Genomic DNA, 23,254 nt, shown 5'->3' with positions numbered 1-23,254 from the left:
GAAATAAAATCTACAGCCATTTTCAATTTTTTTTTTTTTTTTTTTGGCTGTCATGACATTTCAGATTGTGAGATTCACATCTGTTGGCTTCAGACACCCGAGCAAATAACCACAGATTTAGAGTTGGAGGACATCATCAAATGATACGTTTAGGATTTGTCATTTTACTCTGATGGTTGGTTTGGAAGAGTGATCCATTCATATATGGAGGTTTCAATCGAATGTTTTTTAACTATTTCCCTTAGAACGCCAGGAGATGAAGAACATAAAAAAAAATGTAAAAAAAATCACTAGTGAGTCATGGAATGCAGTCCCATACTCATTCTAAATTTCATATGAAGAATATGAACTTGATTTATTTTGTATTATGCTTAAAAATATAGAAAACTATTTCCTCTTTAAAAATCATCTGTACACTCACAACCTCTTTTGAATGTATCATAAGGTAGATATATATATATGCAGTCATTATCTAGAAAGATGAATTTAAATCAGCTTAATGCTTTACTTGTATTTATTACTTTATTATATTCTGTATAAATCATCTGAAACTTGATTCAAAGTGTGAATACTGTTCTCCATTGCTCTGGATGAATGTTTTAGGTGTTTTTAGGCTGTTGTGCAATCTCAACAGCAAACCTACAACCTTATGTTTTCTAAAATAAGGATTCCAATGAAAATTCCAAACTGTGGCTGTTTAGTGAGGAAGTTAGATTTATACTTCTGTCAAGAATGCTATTGATTAAAAAGTCAAAGCTGCAGGGCCCTATGTTATGTACACACCATTCCTTGTGGGAAGAGTTTTTAGGAAATCAGGGAAAGTTTTCAAAACTTTCTCTTTTTTCTTTTTCCCTTACTTCTCCCTCCCTACATTAACAACTTGGTGCTTTTATGGAGGATCTTATTTATTATATTTTTTATTTATGTATTTTTAGCATACCCATCTCTCAGTTGCATTCATTTCTTAATTGTGCTGTTGGATGGCATAAAGCACAGTGCCATTTTAAATCAAAATTAGTGTTGTAAAGCAGCTTGGAGCACACATTTACATTCTGTTTTACAATGTTTCTTTAATGACACATGGTCATATATTTTCTAAAAGTTAATATTTTTGTTTCCTTTAAGTAGGTAGCTTCAGTTGGGAAAAACCTTTAGTTATGTCCTAATCAGGAGGAAATTGGTTTGATTATTCTAAGTAACTAGACTGTAAAATATTTAAAATAGATACACATAAGAAGTTTGGAATTTTGTTTTTCCCCTTAATTTTGGTAATCAAATAGCTGATAGCAAGAAAATCATAGTGACTTAAACCATATTTTTAGGTGAAAACTATTGCTTCAAGGCAGTTTTTTTGTTAAATTTTCTCTAACATTTGATTTACTAGCTGCTCATTTTATTTTCTCGTAGAATTCCTGGCAGAGGCTTTAAAAATTCCATATGTTTTGGTGTATCCGTATGCAGGATTATACACAGGGAACTTTTCAGGGAATAGGTCTGTGGGAATGTGTAGAATATGCTAAGGGGATGGTTCAAAGTTCAAATTTTGGTACTAAGCAAGAGAAATTTTGCTAGATGCAAGGAAGAAAAATACAAAAATTATGGGATTAGGTGAGTAATTAAATAATTCTTTGAGAAGATTCAGTATGTCTGGGCTCTTGCAAGTGAAAGCATTCACCTGGCAATGCGTCTGTAGCTTTTGTCATCACCCTGTGAGAACTGGGATAAAACTGGGCTTCAAAACCTCTGTAATGAAGAACTACTAGTTGGAAGGAAAATACTGGGAGAAAAATATTATTTTTAATCTCATATGGTATATTTTATGTAGTTGTAAGAAGGATAAATTCAAGATTATAAAATATGTTGCTCATTTTAGTTCTAGTAAATGTCCAGACCATTAAATTCTTAGACATACTTCTTCTGTAAAAGTGGAAGAAATACAATTTTATTTATAAAAATATACACTATTTATTTGGTAAAAATCTTTCCTGTATGTAAGCTTTAAATAGCTATTTAATAATGTAAGGATCCGTGCATAAAAAATAAGCACTTATTGATAGTCTGTTTTACATAAGAATAAGATTTTCAAATATCCAGCTGTACTCCCCTGTGTAATTTCCTTCCACAGAATGGTACAATTCCTCTTACCAGATGGAAAGGCAGGTAAAAATATACTGGGTTATGAGTCAAATTCACCATTCTATTGATATCACTGCAGCTTTATTTGCTGATAGTGGAGTAAATCTTTTCCCAATTGTTTCCACTCAGAGTTTCTCTTGCTGCTTTCCAGCAGGGGAAGAATTGGCAGCAACCATATAATAAATTCACTTGATTTGAACTTCCTTTATCAGAGACACACATACAAACCCCAAAACCAAATAGAGAAAAAGGTATTGTTGCTGGAAATTTATTAAAAACCCCCTTATTCTATTGAGGAACTGTATATTCCTGATCGAGGGTATAATCCATTTAATACTGGTTACTGTGGTGGTTGGTGGTTTTCTAAAGTGAAGTTAAAAAGTATAATATTTAGTGGTTTAAATTACTACAGGAACAGCATTTTATGGTTTTTTTTTGGCCTGTTTTCAATACTTTTTTTCCTCCCCTATTTCTATAATTTGGTCAAATTCCACCATTAGTTGTATTTCATATGCCGTGTTTTCTACTTCGTGCTGAGTCCAGTCCTTGAGTTTTCAGTTTAAGAGAAAACTTTGACATGTTAATGCATGTTACTCCATTACCTGTGCTGTTTGGAGAATTACAGCAAAATCTGTCATGTAGATGTTGGTGGGTTTAGCAACTACCTCTCTTCTTATTTAACTGCCTGTAAATTTTAGCTTGCCTCTTTAAGGACAGGTTCATGCCCTCAGCTAGTTCTCAAAGAGCTGGATCATTGGGTTTCTAAGGAGAACAATAAAATAAAACTCCTACTTCAACATTTATGAGTACGTTTATGTTTTAAATGTACTCATTTTCTGCTCTACATGTAGTAATTATTGTCAGATCTTTCAAGGATTTGAGATATTTTTTTCTTTTAATTCATGTTTCTAGCATCAATCATTTTTTTTAAATTGCAGCTTTCATTTAAACAATATGTCTAATATCTAATATTCAGAATGTGAACCAAATGCACTCTAATGGCTTAAACCCTCAGAAGGCACTTGAAGCATTTGAAATCTAAAATTTGAAGGACAGTAAAATATGGGTTTTGGCAGTATTGTATGTCACTCTTGGCCTTTTTGCTGATTTTTTTTGTTCTGTGGTAGGCTCCCTTTGTCTGCTTTGGTATATTCAGTATATGATACGTAAAGTTCATGAGGCTCTCTGGGACCTTTCAGAGTTGCAGGCTCTCTGTAAGTGAAACTACACTTTTTGTAAGCATTGTTACTTCCAAATACTACATTTTATTCAGGAAAGTACCCAACTTTGTAGAAATAAATGTGTCCCTGTCTCTTGTACTCAATTGGTTTACATTTGTATGGATGCTGGATATAGATTAAAATCTTTTTGGTTTCCTATTTGAAAAACATATGGTGCTGGATTTTCTTTCAAAAGAAGTGAATCAAAACATCTTGTTTTTAAAAATTGTTCCTTCAGTGCCACGACCATGCCATTCAGTGACTGGCATTTGAATAATCTGTTTACCTCAGTGCATGTTATATCAGCTACCCAAGCCTTTCACAGATTGTATGCCAGTGAGACCTGTTTTGAATTCCAGTGCTCAGGATGCATTTGTTTTAAGGCAAACCTCTTTATATAAAATGCTAGTAATTTTTGGTGCAAAGTGTTGCTATAATCCCAATTGTCTAGGGATGTACAGTTAAGGTAATGCTTCTACGTGTTATTTTTATTAAAATAGAATAGCACAGCTGAAAAGACTTAGACAGGTTTGCGTGTTCTTTAGGTCTGAAATAGACCCATAAAGATTTAAAGCTAAATATAAGCTGAAGACACTTATTCTGCCTTTAGTTAGTTAGGTACTGAGTTTGGACTGAGATGAAATTAGGAGTGGGAGTGATGTTAATGTTTGCTCATACAGGAAAAAGAGAAGAAGTTACTCTTGCCCCATGGAAGAGTTACTGGGAGGAAGAGAGGAAGGGAGGTTATGACTGCCATAAAATTGCTTTGAGTCTGATTTTTTTTCTTACCCAGAAAAGTTGTAGCTTTAGTTTCTGTGCTTGTTTTTGGAAAGAAGGGGGTCAAAGGCCTTTGTGGATTGGGCTGGCTTTACATCTTGCCTAGGGCTAGCTTTAAAGCAGAAGTGCACATAACTGCATAGCCAATGCTTTGTCTTAGTCTTAGACGGTCAGAATAGGTTGCAAAGATTTGCAGTTTGAGGTTGTCTTTTTTAACCCCAGTTCAAGCTGTTGAAAATGACGGGGCTCTTCTGCATTCCATCTTTCAGGGTGTGCAGTAAAGGCACCTGGGAATGCTTTTCTGTGGCCAGGATTAGAACTCAGTTCAGAGTTAGGGATGCTGAGTAATGTAAGTCACGTAAGCCAGAAATCAGTATGAACAACTCTTCTTGTAAAGCACCAGCCCAGTGGGAGAGGTGTTTGCAGTTACACCGTCCCCTGGCATTGCTGCTTTGAGAAAATGAAAAAGGAGACAGGAGAATTTCTTGTAAGACAGCCAATAGAGAGTCTTTAGATTCCAGAAAACACTTTTTGGAGACTGCTGACAGTGGAGACCAGCTTCTTTTCAACATACGGCTCTACCAGCCAGTCTTTTTAACCTGCATGAACCAAATAGTCCCAACGCTATAGTCTGTTCTTTCTGTCCAGATACAATGCTGGGGTCTCCACAAAACATAAATACATCCAGTTTGATTACCATGGTCACTACCTCTGTTAACTGTTAATAAAATTATTCTGTTATTTCATGTTGCTGGGGTTGGATTATAAACTGTCATTGTTCATGGGAGCTGTAATTAATCTCACAAATCAGAAATTGCCATGTATAGGGTAGTATCTGTGAATTACTCTGCAGGCAGGGGGGGAAAATAACACAGATTTCCAGTAGGGTATGAAGTTGGTTGGCCCTTCATACTACTTTGGTTAAAGATAAGTTGTTCACTTTATAGATGGAAAAGAAAATAACTGATGGCTTTTCTGGATACTCATCCTGCTGTCATCAGAAAAAATCCTTCAGCTGAGTTGTGACTGACAAAACCAGATATTTCAGGGAGTTCTTTTTAAAAGTTCTACTATATGCTGCTCTGTTGGAACTGATTAAATTCAATGTATGCTGTGTTACAGTAACAACCCTCTACATCACTATTATTATTGCTGACTACTGCTACTGCAGTCAGCTTTGGACAATTAACTTTGGAGCAGAAGGGAGAAAAGTGATATTTCCTTTGTGGAAGGGGAATATTTAAGGAGATCTAAAAAAAAAAAAAAAAAAAAAAAAAAAAAAAATTAAGAGTAAGCACTCCTACAAAACTTTATGGAGGACAAAACCTTTTCAAGGTGAGCATCTTCCAGAAAACAGATGTTGCTAGTACAGATTTTTATGGAGCTGATATCTAGAACAAAGAATTTGACATATTTTATCATTTTTGACTTCATGAAACACAAACACTGGTCAGTTTTAGTATATGTAAACATTTGAGAAATCAATGGTGTCAGACTGATTTTAATTTTTTGGTGTTTCTGAGGGGATCTTGGCTATTATAGCAGATACAGATCATCCTTAAAAATGTTTTCTCAAAATGTTATGTATCATTATTGGTCCTTTGTGTTGGAAAAGAGCTGAGGAGAAAAGCCAAAGGGTTTCTGACATGCCCCCATTCATGCTGATCATTTTAGCATCATAGACAGAAGCAGTTTGTTAGTTGTCTGGAAAGGAGAGAAGGGAAATAAGTGAAAAGAGGGACTTACAGCAGTGTTGCTGTGCCCTTAATTGAAACCTTTTATTAAAAAAAACCCAAACTTTTTGCTGTATAAACCCATCAGTTTTCAGTTGTTTCATAATCAAGTAGGTTATTTTTATTAGTTTTCAATTGAGGCTAAGATCAATCAATCTATACTGATTGACTATTGGACTGCTACATCTGGAGATGTATTAATTTTTTCTGAACTTCTTTGTACAGCTTCCCCTTTCTCCTGTGGTTTCCACCAAGGATAAAATAGATACTTAACCTTCTCTGGCAGAAGTGCATAAATATATTCTAGTAAAAAAAACTTCATGAAATTATTTCCCTGAATCATTCATGGTGCCACTGTATTGAGTATCTAGCAAGATTCTTCTACAGTATTTCATTAGAGAGAAGGGAGAATTGGTTCATTTTCCTCAACTGATTATCAGAAGAAATGAGGTTTGTCTGGCTAAAGTTTAGAGAGACTGGAGTTATATTATAAAAAGAATGATGATTTAGTCGCAGACATTGATTTCAATACACAGAGCTACTATTTCATTATGTACTGCTAGACTTTAAGCACTCAGTAATGGAAACTCCACTTGTGAGAAAAACAAGTAAAAATTGTTGTGGGCCACAGATATATTGAGTTTTGAGACAGAGAAGGTGGTTTCTACTCATTTGAAAGTGATCTGTAACAATGAGATGATTTCAAAGGAACTTCAGCAGTTTCTGCACACGGTAAATTTTGCATGTTCATGTAAATTGTGACCTTTTTTGAGATTTGTGATAGGGAAGATTCTATGGTGAGTTTATTAAATAGTGTTGGGTGTCCCCCAAAACTCACCTTCTCCATTTTTGTTTGGTTTGCTTTTTTTAGTTTTTAAATAAAGCTGTATCTTCCTGAAATGACACCAATTAGTGAGGCACAAAACATCAGTCCTCAGTAAATTATAAATAGCACTTATTAGCACTTATGCCTTTTAAATGACCAAAAATATTTTTTTTCTGTTTTAATTTAAGGAAAAATCCTTTTAGATAGAAATGAGTGATTATTTCATCTGATCTATACTTAATATGTTTGTATATTATTAATATCCATAATTTTCTGAGATACTTGGTTAAATGTAGTCTGAACATTATTAAAATGGATTTTTTGAAAGCTATAAAATAACTTTGTAATTAAATCCAGTGGGAAGTATATATAGGAATTACTTCAGAATAGTTTTCTCTTGAATTATCAGGACACTATACAAATAAAATAAAGCATTAGGATATTGCCTGTCAAAAGAAGTCTTTCCCTTACTATTTCACTATGTGGAAAACTCAAAATACATATGGAATGGGAGGTGAATTAGAATTTAACCAATGCTGTATTTCTTTACTGAGATTAACTGATACAGCACAGTCCTCTTGCACTGCAGGCTTTCTATTTTTAGCTGGGTAGAGAAAGTGCTCAAGGAGAATTTACAATGAAAATAGTTTTTCAATAGAATCTGTATTAAGTTCAGCATTTTAAAAAACATCAGGTTGAATGATTTGAAGGTGATACTGACTTTATTGACAGTTAACTGAAAATATTGGCTACTATAGAGTTGTTTTCTGTTGAAAACCAGATTTGTAATGCTACAGTGAATGTTGAGTGGCTTTAAAATCGTTGTGTTGATGTTGCTGCTTGGCGCAGCCAACCGATGACATAATTTTGATGAGGACTGAGCAAAGGCTTTGACGGGACTCTCTTTGTGTGTCTGCTGCCAGGGCTTGTGCTATCCAAGTAATACATTGTGGAGGACATAGATTTTATTTGAAGGGAAAGCAGTTTTCTAAGGCAGATCCATCCAAAATACCCATGTTTTCCTTATTACCAGTGCACAAGTTCAATGTGTATAGTAATCCAAACATTTGATTTTTTTTAAATTGTGAATTTAAAAAACCATGTTTTTTGAATCTCTAATTCTTCTCAGTAGATCTACAATTCTTGGGATTTTTCAAAGCTGTTGAAAATCCCTTCATTATTCTCAATTCTTAACTCTCAGATAAAATAATACCCATTGTGCAGAGTAGATCTGAGCTTATAATTCACATCTGATAGGCCATTAGTATGGTAATTAGTAATTGGTACAAAAGTTGTTAAAGTTGAAATAGACATCTGGTTTAATCAATTTGTCATTAAGGAAGTGCAAGTGTAGAGTTAGCAATGGGAAAAGAAAATACCAATGTGAGAGCTCACAGCTCTCTCTGAGCTATCAACATGTAGCCAAGTTTGAAATTGGAATAGTGCCTCTTTATCTTGCTTGATATGGATTGCTCAGTGCTCAACTTGCATGAAATACCACGCCCTTTTTTTATTTTAAAACCTTACAAATAAGTAAAAGAAATGAAGCTACATTTGATGAAAAGCCCACTGATATATCCATCAACTTCAGCTTGGGATGTTTATATATTTTATTTACTAAGAAAGGGAAGAAAGGAATTTTTTTATAGAGCAAAATGAAAGGCTAGGTCAGGTGGGTGCTAAAGACACTATTTGTTAGAAATCTCCTGGTGATGGAAAGATTGCTTTTCTTCTCCTCTTACGGTCTCTAATAGATGAAATATGCATCTTCCTATTGCTATTTTCATTTTCTGTTTTCTCTTTCAGTCAATTGCATACCTTTACATATAGATGAAAATTTATCTGGAATAGTTATATTTCTGGTTTCAAAGTTAAGACATTTTGTTTTACATTGTTGCCAGTTATTAGTTTTAAATTGCTTCAGTAGTTGCCAAGAGTATTAGAAGAATGCACACAAAAGATTAAAGCTATGCACAGACAGAACTAAGAAATGTGTTCTGGTATTAAGACATGGGAGTGAGAAATGCATTAGTCCTCATTGCTTTTTCCATGAAGCTTCTGATAATTACATAGACTATGCACATCAATTATGCAGTGCTAAATTGTGCTTAAGGAGTCCTCATCCTGAGGAGCCTGCCAACAAACCTGCATTCTGCTGCAGCTGCATGTGCAGACGTCTGGCAGTCAAGCAGGTTTTCTTATCTATTAAATCTTCTTTCCTTCCCAACTCAATCTCTGCACTTGTTGCAGTAGAGCCCACAGTCTCATGCTTCCCCACGTCCCAAGTACAGGCAGTGCTAGAGATGCTTTCTGTGCCACTTCTGCATTAATGATGGGTAACTGAAATGAAATGTTAATTCATTCTTGTAGTTGGGTAGATAAGGGGACTGCATGCAACATTTTAGAGTTGCTTATAAAACTGTAGATATCTGAGTTGTACTTTAACAATTAACATAAGGAAAAATAGGAGGATGTGAAAACTATTTTGCTTCAGAAATGTGGTTGAAGTTGGTCGCTGAAATCTAATGTGATTCCCTGTACTGATTCTTCCTTGCTGCAGCTTTGTCTATTTAAGAGGAATATTTGTTTCACTCCTGTTTAAAAATCGGGAGATGGACTACCTGGGATAATGAATTCTGCAGGCTGAGCATATGGAAGCACATATGCCTACATAAACATCCTTTTTTTTTCTTTGCCTTCATTCTTAGCCTGCATTATCATGTGAATGACATGAAATAATGAAAACTTGAAAAGACATTAAGTTACAATAAACATTACTGAAAAGTATCTAATATTTTACCTCATAATGTAAACTCACAACATTTGACACAAAAAGTAAATTCTTCATCACATGCAAGGTATTTTCAGGGAATGATAACTGATAAGGCAACAAGAAATAACATAGGACCAATTCTGTCTGTACTTAATAATGTCTTATTATTAGAAATGCTCCCTTATTCTTTTCTTCTTTTGTACTGAATAATCACCACTAGAAAGAATAAAATATAAGCTGCACAGCCTTTGCATGCTTTGAGTTTTCTTTTTTTTTTCTTGTGGATGTATTGAAAAGTAAGTGGTATTTATCTAGCTGCCTAGATAATGGGGCTGGGGAGCTTGATTACAAGGCCATAAATCAATCCAAGACACTGATGATATCCTCAACTTCAGCAGTGAACTCTGAGTGGCTTAGATTATCACTTCAGAAGGATTGACTTAAAGATCTAGTTCTCCATCTCTATTATATTTATATTACCAAAAAAGGGAATTTTTCAGCAATTTAAGAAAAGAACAAAGTACTGGAAGGCAGAGTGAAAACTGTTTTAAATAGTGTCAGGAGTCTGATTTAGAATCAAAGCAAATTTATAATCCCATTTGAAAATTTGATCTGCCACAACACTTTTTTCTCAGTGTTGCACAGAGCAAAGATAAATTTAAGAATACTGGATTACAACAGGAGGCCAAAGGGAGAGCAGCAAGATTGGCAAACCAACAGAAGGAATGTGTCAAAAAGAGTTCATTGTCCTGGAAGAAAAGATTTTGGGCTGCTCACAGAGAAGTGATAAGAATTAAAGGGTAAAGGAACAGTCAGATATGCTGAAAGAGATTTAATAAATCAGATTTCATAAAGGAGACTTAAAAAAAATATTTGTCCTGGAAATGAGTTCTTACAAGATCCGTAAGGAGATAAGGGCAGCAATTACTTTCTAACAGCTGCCACAAAATCTAATCTTGTTCTTGTTTAGGTCATTTTATCCTCTCTTACGTAGAGTCTTGATTTAATCACAGATTTGGGCCCTGGTTCAGATAAATATTTTAATACATGATAACACCTTGTTTCTTAGGTTTAAGAGGAGATATTCCCTTGGTTTGGTGAGAATAGGGAACATATAATTTACTTTTCCTTCCCCTGCTCATGGGAGGCTAATTGTAAATTGTCATGCACGGGATAGCAGCAAGAGTTTCATAAAACAAGTCCACAATTTTTTTTTCACTCCTGGTACTTTGCTACTCTTCATTCATTCATTTTCCATCCCTTTATTATGTTTTTTGTTGTTTTCTGTACTTGGTAAAGCAAGGGGAATTTTTTTGAGGAAAGGTAAAGTTGAAGGTTGACAAATGGTGATTGTAAGAAATGAAAAATGTATAAATCAGTCCTTCATGCTGAACAGAAGGATTGCCTCCTCTATATTTATGAATAAAAGAACAGGTAGCAGCACATCTAAACAGATGAACAACTTCATTGCTGTTCAGTGACAACAACGTGTAAATTAAATTACACTGAGATTTATAAATGGGAATTACGTAAATCAATTTTTTGTTTGTTTTTTAAGAAAATGCATTTTTGTTGAATTGTACTTTAGGGTTTTATTTTCTGTTTTATTTATACTACCCTGATGTGTATAAAATTAAATGCATTTTCCACCCTGTTTCTTGGGTAGAAGAAGAAGAAAAACTTCAGGATGTTTTTGTTTTTTTAATGCTCTTGTCTTTTTGTCATTGACTTTCATGAAACCTTTCCTGTACCATTACTTTATTGCTTTTGCTCTTACGTTTTTGGAAAATAGCTAAATATGTGACTTAATAAATGGTTTGACATTGGCCCTTCAGGAGCTTTGATTAGAGCTTTCTCTGTGCTCAGTTTTGTAGAGTTGCATTGGCCTGTTTTTCATTGTCTACTCAATGTTCTTAGAATATTTCTATGTGGTTGAAGTTCTGCTATCATTACAGCCTGTTTTTAGACTTAGTTGTTATGCCATAGGAGGTTGATTCTTTTAATGGGAATATTTGAAGCCATGCTTATTCTATATTTGTCCTCAGCCTTTGACAATTTCCTCAACCTAAGAATCTCTTGTGTCTTGTTTCTATTATGGTTTTATCAAATGAAATTTTCTGCAACAGGTGTCATTTAAGTACTGGCCTTAAAATAAACTACAATGAATATTCAGTAAACAATCCTTCTTTCACTGGGAAAAGAAAGAATGAAAGAAGTGGTGACTAATGTAGCTTTTTTATAAACATGGTAGAAGTTCAAATTGAGTTATTCCAGTTATATACAGGCCTAGAAATAGAAAAGAAGCATTGAATAGTACAACCCAAAGACTATTCTAATGCATCTTCTTCCTTCATAGTGGATAGATTGAGCTATATTCCAGGTACATCCAGCTTTCTGTGTTTCTAAATAGTGATATTCTAAATATTTGATATTCTGCATGCTCATAATACAGTCATCATACATTCTATTAACATGCTGTAATGAAAACTACCAGGTAACATTTTGTGTGAACACTGTCTTCTGCAAATTGCAGTCATAGCTAGAATTAGTGAATGTTCCTTGCAGAAAACTCTGCTTCCTGATTCTAGAATCCAAACCTGATTATCAAAATTTTCTTCTCTATGGCAGTAGGTCATATGGTGCACATGTTTTTAAAACAGAACATGTCACAGTAGTTCTTGTCTGTTTCTTATGAGGTGTTTGTCAATTTAATATTTTGCCTTTTGAATGTGTGCTTATTCCTACGAATAATGTGATTATTATGAATCAACCAATTCAAGATTGCTTATAAAACATTCTGCCATTTCAAAATTGATGTGGTGCTCAAGACACTTCTCCAATGTCACTCTTGAAGTAGAATTTTGAAATCAGAGGGTTATTTCAGTTATATTTTCTTAAAAAAAAAAAAAAAAATCCAGAAGGGAAACTTAGAATGGTCAGAGTGAATTATTTGGATTTTTTTCCACTCTGATAGTCCCAAACGAGGATTCGCCTCAGAGTGCATCTCTCCACTGTGCTCTCAGTTGATTTCTTTCTGTTATTAATGGAAAATGTAGCACGTACTTTGTTTTTCTGACATGATGGACCATTTCAGTCACCAGAGTTATTTTTCAATTGACATTAAAATATTTTGCATTTCTAAGTTATGAGTAATGTTTCAAATGATAGCATTACTTCTGCATAACTTAGAAACCCAACCAGAAAACAAGTGAGAAAAAAGACCTTAGGAATGTGAAAACAACCAAGGATAGGATGGTATTTTAGATATTTTAAAAATCACTCTCATAATGCAGAATATACATAACTGACAAATGTTGTAACTGAATCTTTCCTCCTAAATACTGATTTTGATATTATCTTTTAGTTAAAATATATTTCATAATATTAAAACCATTGGCTAAATTATTGGACTGAGGGAGTTTATTATTCTTTGACTTAAGCAAAATGACTGGGGACAGATTTTCATGCTGACACGCAGAACAAATTTAATTCAAACTGAGATGAAAGGCGGTTAATGTAATTGTAGCCTATTATCCTATGCAGGCTTGAGTTAAGAAGCAAACCAAGACAGTCAGAAAATGATGGGTAGAAAATAGAAATGCTCAAGGCTGGTGAAATAGAGACTTGTGAAGGGATTATGCCATAACTGTTCCCACACAATCTCTGCATCACTAATATCCCACCTCTACTGTATGTTTAGATTACTAAACAGGATTTTTGTATGCCTGCTGCATTCTCTTTATTTCTCTCTGACATCGAAAAAAGGTCCTAGTTTAGTAAATTTCATGACTTTGTAATCAGGATTTTTTTTTTTCCTTAATCTACCACCTTCATCAGTCCTGGGGAAGCTGTAAAGCATTCCATTGTCTTTTCTTTCTAAGCACCTTTTTCTTTGTTATCACACAGAGTGATAGGAAAGTGGTTGGCTGCATAACTAGTCTTTGATCCTAAATGTAACTAAGGGACTAGGAAAAAATTACTTTTATTAGAGTCTTTAGTTAAAAAGTGGAAAATAATCAGCTCAGGTTTTTCGACTGTACGAGTGTCTGGTTTTTTTGCATGGCCCTTTGGATGTAGCATATTTTAGGTGATCAGATGGATTTTTTAGGACTGCATTCTGGCAGTTTACCTATTTTTCTTCATTCCCATTTCATTTTTCAGTAGTGCAGATACTTTTTGAATACCTACATATTTTTCAGTGCAGTCTTTTAAAAATCAAAAAGACATGTCTTGATCTCAGAATGCATACAGAAAGGTGCCAAGTTGTACTTTGAAGCATGTTAATTACAAAAATATTCCAATGGGTTTGTCACCCTTGGCATAGTCCATAAAGAAAAGAATGAACATTTTTTCCTCTAAAGTAACTGATCATACCTAGGGTAATACATGTGTCTCAGGTAATTCTAGCAATAACTAGTTCAAGCATCAAGTTTGATGCTTACACAAGGCAGGAGATCAATTACTGATCAGAAGTCCCACTAAAGCTGCTGTCTTATGGCCTCTTTGCTGTGGGATTGAGTCTTTGAGGTACATGAGATGGGACAATAAAATAGCTTTTAGAGCAGTGTTGGAGCTGGATTTCCCAGTCACTCCCAGCTGGAGTGCAGGATTTCTCTCATTCATTGTGAGTTGTATCACTGGAGCTCTTACAGTAGCTAAGTAATTAGTTTTCTTTTCTCCTTCTGCCATTGTTTAGGATAAGATTTTGTGCATTTGAAAAATGCTGTGTTCTATGGATTGCCCTTTGGGAAGTCATTACTTAAAGATTCTGTTCAGTGCTGTACTCACACAGGAGCAAGCACTGCTTTCCATGGCAGTCCTGTGCAGCCTGCCCATCAATCCCGATAGAAACACAGTCCGAATGGATCAGGGCTGACAGAGCAAAACTCCTGTTGTGAAATACTTCACAGACCCCTGCCATGAGGCTGTTGTGTCATTCTGGTCAACTTTCTTTCCTTTTACAGCCATTCCTTTTAAGTTTTCTTCTTAAGGGTCCGATAGCTTTTTGAGGAGAGCTGGCCAAGACTGGAAGTGTTGACAGATACAGTATTCTTGCTGCAACACAGGCAGTAACACTTATTTACACTTCTTTGGCACTTCATAAAGAAGTATCAGGATCATCTCTGCTCCAGGAAATTCATGAGGTCATGTGATATAATGGGCTAATGGGGATTTGGGCTCTTCATAGGCAAGAGGCCAGGGAAAAGCAATGTGTGTATCTAACTTGATCCTTTCTCCAGCCACCCAGACACTTTTCTGTGTTCTATTCTTAATAGATATTTCTCTATCTCTTGTATTGATATTTTTTTTAATAAAGTCAAATAAAATATGGTGCAGGTTAGATAGGGTTGATATCCTAGATATTAAAAAGGACTTAAAAAAAGACCAGATATACCCATAATGGAACAATGGTAGGCAATAACACATGAATTTGATTGACTGTTATGCAGGGGTGGGGTAAAGAAAGTTCTTTTAGGCAGGAGAAGAACTTATCAGAACAACATATTGGATAGATGTATGGATATTGGAATGATCTGATGGACAAAAATATGATATTAAAGACCTGCAGGTGAAGAAGGAAGCTACGATTCTGGAAACTTCCATGCCTCCATGTTTACTTTCTAATGATTCTCTGGGAATTTCTGTCAATGCCATAGGAAACAAGTATGGGAAGTCAATATTCTGGACAGAGTATCTGAATATCTTGTCAGAAACACCTAAGTCATCTTAGGAATAATGAAAGTTACTTGAAAATGTCATGTAATGGCTAGAGTTTTGGCTTCCTAAAAGTAAGAATGATAGCTTGCCAATTGCAGTATATATTATACTTAAACATCTGTGATATTTGTGCTTCATGTTTATATTATAACTTGTCATTAGCACTGTAGAAGTTGTTGCAAGTAGAGCAATAATTCAGATAATATGACTGTTTTCTAAAATTCCCTAATACTGTATAGCTGACAGCCTAGAGAAAGCCATGACACTCTGATTTATTCATACTTCTGTCTTCATTTTCATTTATTATTCTTGAACATCTATAAATAAGCAGCATTTGGCCATTGCTGAGCTGCAATCTCCACTCCAAAATGTGTGATGTGCTTTGCTTCTGAATTGTTATTTTTGTCTTGGCTTAGTCAGAATTTCCCTTATTTTTGGAAATATTAATTGCCATATTGTGATAAATTGTAGTCTTAAATGACAAGAAAATGACCAAAGTTACCATAAGTTATTTGAAGTAGAAAGACAAAAAAGTAACTTGCCTGTCTTCGTGCCATTTTCTGGAAATTATAGTGTCTGTATGGCATCCTGAAATACATATTTCTGAAATTGCCTTTTCCTTAAATTGCCTCAAAATGATAGTCTTATATAAATAGTGATTTTGTTAAAAATCCCCAACACAACAAAACCAAACAAACAAACAAAACCCATCCCAGAATCTTGAAAACAAAGTAAAATGAATGCAAGGAAGATGAAATGTAGACAGATGAGAACTCTATAGCACTCTGTAATACCACAGCATTGAACTTTCTGCATTGAGGTTTTAACTGAGTAGTTCTTTAACTGAGTAGTTCTTTGCAATAATTTCCCTCAGAGACTGACCATGCATTAAATTCAATAGTAATAAAATAGCCATATTATAAACCATAGATTAAATTCAACAATAATAAATGAATCATATTATAATGCACATTTTAAAAAAAGCGCCATAAACTGTTTAATAGTTAAATATACTTACCACAAACACACTTAGTAATAGTAAAATTTTACAATTCAGTAATGACTAATGAAAATGCAGTAAACCACTTGGGATTTAGTGTGTGTATATAAATTTCTTTTTCATGTGGTCTACTTGATGAAGCCATTTACAGTGCATTTGCTCTGACTGTCGGGGCCTCTTAAAATATTTAATGTTCTGAAGTGGGGCTTCTCCTGCTCTTTTTGAGAAATGGTTTCTAAATAACAGCAATATACAAACACTCTTGCAAAGTGCCAGAACATCACAAGCAGTGAACAGCTGACCACAGAATCACAGAATGGGTCAGAGCCATCCCAGAGCACGTGGCACAGATTGTGTCCAGATGGTTCTGGAGTATCTCCAGTGAGGGAGACTCCACAGCCTCTCTGGGTGACCTGTTCCAGCATACAGTGACTTTCATATATTTATTTCATACGGTCTTAAGGATCCCTTCCAACCCAAACCATTCTATGATTCCATGAATATTCTATTGCTGATATTAAATTAACTTCTAACACATTTCATCAATATTTATCTTTTAAAAGAATGAAATGCGAGTTGTGTGAAGTGTTCACTGATTTTTGCAAAGTAAAAGTTTGGGAGGAGCTGCATTTCAGTTTAAGCAGTAATAAGTTTTCATGGTTATTTTACCATTGCTTCTTATCTAATTCTTCTCTCTAAAAGGAAAGAACTACTTGAGAAACTATGCTAATATTTCTTGGAGTTGTGGTTCAGTTCAGTGTAAACATGGCCTGTTCTTTTGAGCTAAGGGATACTCTAACATTTACTTTCTAAGGGCTCAAGTAATGTCTGAAATATCCGATGTAGGTCAAATGTGAGAGAAGAAGTGTGTGTGTATCTCTCCCCTGCCTTTGAAAGAGCAGTGACTGATAAGAAGGAAGTTTGCTTTTCCAAGATCACCTTTTGCATATATTCAGGTTTGTGAATATTCAGGCCAAAACCATGGCCATTTGTAGAGAGAGTGCCAGAGGTAAAGGGTCGGGCCATGGACATGAGATTTTTCTTTTTCAGAGTAAGCAGCATCGAATCTTTTGCATATAAAATTCATTTAGTGCCTTAATTATTAAGATTAACAGGGAGTTATCCAGCTAGTTCCAAATGATGGCTGTAGGTGATTTTATTCTTGTATAGAAGAAGTAAATAGCACCCAGAACTTATTAGAAAACTCTTATTTTATTTCTTAACCTTTTTCTCTCTTAATTATATAATTATATGATAAGTGACACCTGTTTGAAAGTTTATTTTGTTCTGGAGTGCAATGGATTTTGTGATTTGAAATATTATTACTTCAAAGAGTATACAAGAGCTCTATAATAGTAATTATTCTTGATCTTGCAGGGAAGAAGTATTTGAATAGCATGAGGAGTCTGGAAACGGAAATCTTGCTTATGAAGCTAGAATGTTTTACTTTTTTCTTTTGGTGAGATCAGCCTAGATTAAAAAAAAAAAAAAGTATTGCTGGCCTAGGCCTTTTTCATGAATTATATGAGGAGGAGATAAATTAATCTACAGAAAAAACATTGTCTCAAGACATCATTATATGCACTTACAAGAAAAAAACAAATAAATCATTTCCCCACATTATTAAAAAGTTCTAACTGGAAACATAAATCCTAGTACCTTTTACCCTTTTAGGTTATCATTATCTTAAGAGGTAGGCTGATAATTCTTTATATCTGAAGTTCCTCATGACTGGAAGGATCTTGGCAGTGTGAGAACTGAAAGTGTCCAATTTTTACATTAGAACCAAAGATCTGAGATGTCTGTTCACATACTGCAGTATTAATGGATAGCATTGGGACAATATAGTACAGAGTACAATGTCAATGCAGTCAAGAAGCAGACCTTTATCTGTAAGAGAGATAAATTTGCATTTATGGATGAAAAGTTTGTGTGTTTCACATATTTCACTTCAGCAAAATAAAGATTATATTGCAGGATAAAAAATGCAATAATAATTAGCAATTGAGCCTATTCTCTGAAAATCACAAAGCAGTCATTAACAGTGCTGACAATACCTATTTTTCATTAAATATGTCATCTGAGCTCAGCTGTTGCATCTAAATCTTTGCACTTCTGTGGAAGGATGATGCAGTTTCTGAGTCTTTTAAACATGCTTGAACTCCCAAAACATGAGCCTGGCTGCTGCATTGTAGCTGCTGGTTGTGAGGTCACTCACTTTTCTGGCTGCTGACCATGTCTGTTGTGGATGGTCAGAAGATGTGGTTGTTCTTGGGCATTTCTGTGACAAAGGTATGGATGCCAAGCAGGTCTAAGCCAAGACCTAAGTCTTGACCAGGTCTAAGTGTGAATTGGGCTTTCAGGTATCAGTCACTCACTGCTCTGGTCCAGTTACCAACCCCAGCTGTTCTTGGGTTATTGCTTTCACCCATGAGTCACCACTCTTGAGCTGAAAATCTGCAGTTTCTATGGCATCACTTCCAAAATGTTATGAATTACAGCCAGTTACACTTATTGACTGCAGTTAAGCACATACCTCAGCTTATTTTCTCATTGCTGGAAATGTACTGTAAGAGTAGGATATCTTTCATGACTTTCAGGAAGGGGTAACCAACAGGCAGCATAAAAACCTGCGTGTGAATCTGAACTAAATGTTCATCAACTGTCTCATAATTATCTGCGAAAGCTGCAGTCAACAGCATGGACATATTTTTAATGCTGAGGATGTAGTAATATACAGTAGTATGGAGTAATTCTTCATATCCACTTATGATGCCACAGGGTTTACCATGGGACTTGAGAAGTCTTAGATACAGCCTTATAAACACTGTTTGAACTTCTGTTGCAAGGTGTCCCAAATAACCAGATTTTGTTATGTTAAATAGTATTCCAGTGTTCTAAACCCCCATAGCATCTTACCAGTCTGGAACCAGGAAAGTAGAATAAAACCAGGAACCTGTTGTGCAAGATCAGGAACTGGGGACAAAGGGATCAGAAGCAGGAATCAGTGATGGAGGACAGCAGCACCAGGACCACTGGTTAGAAAGGGAACAGCATGAGGAGTAAAGGCTAGGACAGAGTTGAGTAGTAGTCCTGGAAACTGTTCTGACTCATTCAAAAGCTGGGACAAGTCAACAGTCAGGGACCAGGGGTACTCTGCTAAAGCAGACCATTAGTCTTAATTTATTGGGAACCTCTTGCAGATACAACTCTGGGAACCTGGGCAAAATCCCAGGCCTGTTTATGACCAGCTGTAGATCAGACAGGTGACAGCTCTTCCCCTGACACTGTGGAAGCGATCTGTTAATTTGCAAGGACAAAATATGAGGTAAGGGTCATAAATATCTATATTATATAATATGCTATAACTGTATAGTTGACAAGCCTTGGTCTGGGCCAGAACAAGATAAAACTGTGTCAGCAGGGAGCCAGTTGACTAAAAGAATATTGTCTGTTAGAGTGGCCTTCCCTGAGAATTTGGTATTAAAAACACACTCAGCTAAAGGAAAGTCTGGCTGTACTTAGGTTAGTTTTCCCCTGTTCCTCTGTTTTTGCTTCACTTTTATATGAAAGGAAAGATTTACCAATTAGTGGCAGTGGCAGAACTGCGGAAACTTCTGCCTTCAGCATTAAAGGTTAAATGAACTGTTATAGGAAGGTTTCCAAGTGACCAAATCACTTGTCTAGAAAGCTGTTGATCTAGGTTGGTGTTATATTGACAGTTTTACTCAGGTGAGAAGCTTGAAGGTATGTCCTTCCTTAAGGGATATGCCAGTAAGAACAATAAACGTAGGCATATGTATGTTCCCCTTCTGTCAGTTCCTTGGCTTTCTTAAGCCTGCAAGATACAGAGCACAGGACCATACACTTTGCTAAGATTCAACAAAAGGTTGTTTGTAAACTCTGTCTCACAAAGAAGCCTTTTGTTCATTAGGAAAAAACCCAAATCTGGCGATCTTACTGTAAACATGTACTCATTTTCATGCATTTACTGTATTTAAAGAGAAACAGAGAAATTATCATTCACTTGGTCATGAAAAACGTGAGAAAAATTATTTTTTAATGCATTTGTCAATGACTTCTATTTTGAACTTCCAGAAAATCTGGGGAGATAAAAAGAAAGTGAAAGAAAATGGTTCAGTTTTGAAAGGATAATTGAGGGAGAGTTTGGGAAATAAGTGCTAATAGCAGGCCATGCAAAGGTCAGTGAGCTTGATGAATTGAATACTTTTGTATTGGAACAAACCATAGAACTTGTATGTAACCTAATAGGAGCCTTCCTCCATTTGTCCTTGTAAATGGGAGCTGTGTCTTTGGAGTCCTGCCAGAGTGGAACTGCTCATTCATTATGACCACTTAAAGCAAATGATCATGGCCCTATGGCACATAAAATAATGAGCATAGCTTCCATTTCTCAGATATGAGGCATATATTATGCTTCACATATGGTCCAATGTGTGCTGGCTTTTGGAAAAGGTACAAAAATTACTACAATGGATAAAGCTCATAAGGAAACAATTCAGCGAATAGGAAATTTTGTAATTGGAACCATAATCAGTGACTAATGCAGAGCAATATGTATGCTAATAAAATAGGAGAGGATTAAAAGACAAAACTAAATTTAATCAAAACCCAGCATACATGCTCGTGTGAATAATTTCAGATATACTCTTAATCCTATTAGTTTCATTTTTTCCATTCACTGAAAACCAAGTGTTTAAGTAGTATCTTCCATTTAAATTAAAACAGACTTCCCTAACTAGTAAGAACTCCACCTCCTGTTATTCCTGATATACATTATGAAAGTGGCCTGCATGAAAGGCCTGGCAACAAATGGCATAATAAAGCAGCTGTTTTAATGAGGTGGCATTAAAAGAACACAGAGAACAGGTAAATCTCATGCCCCTTCAGTTACTGGGGTTCCTCTGTGCCTGCAGCACTGCATGGACCCAGCAAGGATTTTGCCTTTCTGCTGTACAGGTGCTGTCCATGGAGAGCTCCCTCCTCCTCACATCTGATGGCGCCTTTTGTCCTGTGCTCAGACAGAGCCGTGTGTCTGCTCCCGACAGGCTGGGAGCTTCTCTGGGATAACACCCACCAGGGCAAGCACAGGCTGGCACGGGGCTCCCTCCTGCCCAAAATCACCTCCTCCTTCAGTACTTCCATGAGCCTCCCAACACAGAGAGTATTTACTCTTTATGATAATACATCAAAATACTTTGCAGTGGTGCAATTCACTGTTCTTTTTCTATTGCACATATTTTACTGTTGCATCAGACACGATGCTGAAACAACTGAAACGGCTGTAAAATTACATTGCCATTTTCTTTTCAAGATATTTGAAGGTCACTTCTGTAATTGTTAGGGAATTAGTAATTATTTGGATTTGAATGAATACTTATGAATACTTGTTGCAGAATATTTAGAACCTAGTAATTTTTGTATTAACCATTCTTTTGTATGTTCTTGTAAGTTGTGAAGCCTGTGACATATTAAATGGAGCTTACAGATATTTTTATTTCATTTATTCATGTTTAGGTTTTTTTCTGTGATAAAAATAGAAATAAAAATGCCAGACAGGTATATGTGATGCTGGAAATCCCTGGGTTCTGGTACTTATTGATCCACAGGAGATGGTTGCATCTGATTAGAAGGGCAGCTGAATGGAGAAAGGAAGCTGTATGGAAACAGCTGTCTTTTTTTCATTAAGATTTTCAAGATTTAAAAAAAAAAGGGCTTTGTTCATCTCAAGGTCAAAGCACCACTGGTGGGTGCTGTGACTGGGCAAGAGTTCACAGTGCAATTTGTTTGTTTTCTCTCTGTGGAAAGTTGTACAGCTTATTGTTAATGGGAGTTGGATATTGCTCTTCCATGTCATACCAAGTCTTGCCTTCATCCTCAGACTCTAAATACAAATTTATTTTTTATATTGTTTTTTCCTTCAGGTATAAAACCCCAGCATATTCTAAATACTACGTTCAATCTACTTTGCATTTGAAACCATTCCAGAGAAAAAATATTCCTCTTACAATAACCTCTATCATGTTATTATAATTTGTGTCATTTATGTGGCAATCTTACATACAAGAAAAGGGAATTCTTTTAAACCCGTAATTTGAAAGTGGTCCTTTTCTCTTAGCTCTCCTTCAGAATTCCAAACCTAAAGGCCCTTTCAGACATGAATATATTTTTTATTGTTTCAGGACAAACTGTTCTTTGAGGAATTTTGTTAGTGTTTTGTGATGTTTAGAAAAATCCCATGTCAGGCAGACCAGTGTTATTACTTGAGAGATTTTCTCCCTTCCAAGTACATGCAAGAGAGTTACTTCAGGATCAGACTGTCTTCTCAATTGTGTGGAATGGACTGTAGGGCCAGAGAGTCTTTGTGAACAAGACCACAAATTGTGTTCTGCAGTTAGACTTGAGGCATAGGGCGATTTGTTTTCTTGGAGATTATTTATTAAAATTATTATATTAAAAAAGTGTTGAATTTCAGTATAGTTGACCCTGCAAAGAGTTCTCATGCTAATATGGGATCAGGAGTGCGCAAGGGCAGAGTCCAGAACATATTTTTTCTACTTTCTCATTTTATTGCCCGTGCTGATTATTTTCTTTATGGTATTGTAACAAAGGGTCAAGGAGATTTTCTGCTAATTTTGTAATAAAAATGAGCATGTTAGGAATCACCAGTTAGAAAATGTTGAGGAAACCAGCAGAAATACAAAAATTAAAATATTTTAAAGTCTGAAACTTGTTAAATGATATGACATCCAAGTTAGAAGGTATTTTTAATAGTACTCACAAATAAAATCAAAAATATCGCCTTCCAAATCAAGTTTGTTAGAATAAAGTAATGAAAAGATAGTCCAAGATATTAAATGATTCAGATTACCTCTGGGAAAATATTTATATGAAATTTAATAGGCAGTGATTAGCTTTCTCTTTGTTTTGTGAATCTTTCTGTATATTTAAGAGAAAACTCTAATCTTGCTGGAGACTTCCATGAAATAGCCAAGGAAACCTGAAGCAAATGAATCATTTTCTATTAAGGTATTTGGCATTTTTAGAGTA

General features: G+C 35.2%; 1 protein-coding gene across 4 annotated transcripts in view; it reads left to right on the top strand.

Moving 5' to 3' along the window:
- The window catches only part of ATRNL1 (attractin like 1), a 440,327-nt gene that overhangs the window by 136,705 nt on the left and 280,368 nt on the right, over positions 1–23,254 (top strand). The window lies entirely within an intron of this gene.

Source organism: Corvus cornix, chromosome 6, assembly GCF_000738735.6.
Source record: "Corvus cornix cornix isolate S_Up_H32 chromosome 6, ASM73873v5, whole genome shotgun sequence".
In the NCBI taxonomy this organism is placed as follows: domain Eukaryota; kingdom Metazoa; phylum Chordata; class Aves; order Passeriformes; family Corvidae; genus Corvus; species Corvus cornix.
The sequence above is the reverse complement of the archived record's forward strand: the minus strand, read 5'-3'. Positions and strand labels throughout refer to the sequence as shown.